Here is a 1,179-nt window from a genome sequence, read left to right as displayed (position 1 = left end):
AGCAGCCAAAAGGGATCTATTCTATTCAATTGCAAATGATCTAGATAAGACTGAGAATAAGATACTGCACGGGACATAGCAGAGTTGGTCAAGTTGAGTGGAGATGAGTTTGCTATTTGGCACAGCTTTTTGCATCAATAAAGCAAGTAAAAGGTGTGAAAGATAAAAAAAAGGGTGAAAGTGTGAAAAGTGAATTGGCCAAATTGAGGTGCATATAAAGTTTTTGCTTTCTTTCAATTCACTAATGGGGCTCATTTGAATCAGGTGAATTGAGTTCTGCTTTTGGAAACTGGGTTAAGAAGGGGTGCACCGGTCCTGGAGATACTGCAATACCAGGTCAATGCGTGGAGTGGACAGAGCAAGATTTTTTCCATCTCCTTGTTCTAAAAATCCATTTAATATATGGTCCCCAGAGAGGGGACGTATCAGATATTAAACTGATAAGAACAGATTTAATTTTTTTTTTTTTCTGTTTATCAGTAGGACTTCAAAATAACAAAGGTGATCGCCTCCCGTTGCCTGGGAACCGTCCAGGCACAAGAGGGCTATGTGTCACCAGAAGGCGCACACACTTCCTCAAGGCCGGCAGACGTGCAATCCCAGGCACCTTCCAGTACCGACCAAGGTAGCGTCCTCCGAAACTACACTTGATCTTAGCCAAAAGGCCGAGAAGCTATAACCCGAATTGGTTACGGCCTTGAGTGGCACCCTGGCCTATACCGGACACATCTTAGGGAGAGGGAGACAAACCCACGCCTACAGAAGACATTTTGTCACCCAAGCCAACCCTTGAAAAGGCTGTTTTGCAGAGCAAAAACAAGAAGAATGGTGCTTTTTGCAGCCGCCGCCCACTGCAATGAATCTGAATAACTCCTCCTTTTGGACACAAGCACCTCCCCTCCCCCTTGCAGTCTTTCCAATTCATGATACAAAAAGACGGACGGACAGGACAGGACAGGACAGGCTGCCTGACTTTCCGTCACTGCCACCCTTTGCCATCCTTGCCCGTAGAAAGCCCTTTCATCATCCCCAAACCCTAATCTTTTCCCTTCCCTTCCCAGATGCGTCTCACTCCCTTTCATTAGGAAGTGAGCGCAGCCTTTTCTCCGTTCTGCACATGCGCGACGTTAAACACAAATGCGCAGGCGTGCGTTCCATTACCCTCACTGCATTCCACTC

At 46.5% G+C, this 1,179-nt stretch overlaps 1 pseudogene; it reads right to left on the bottom strand.

Moving 5' to 3' along the window:
• Positions 1-299: 299 nt before the first annotated feature.
• On the bottom strand, positions 300-506 carry LOC142261680 (U2 spliceosomal RNA; annotated as a pseudogene).
• Between the last annotated feature and the right edge of the window lie 673 nt (positions 507-1,179).

This window comes from Anomaloglossus baeobatrachus, unplaced genomic scaffold (genome assembly GCF_048569485.1).
Source record: "Anomaloglossus baeobatrachus isolate aAnoBae1 unplaced genomic scaffold, aAnoBae1.hap1 Scaffold_2381, whole genome shotgun sequence".
NCBI lineage: Eukaryota > Metazoa > Chordata > Amphibia > Anura > Aromobatidae > Anomaloglossus > Anomaloglossus baeobatrachus.
Note: the sequence above shows the minus strand (reverse complement) of the source record. Positions and strands in the feature narration are given on the sequence as shown.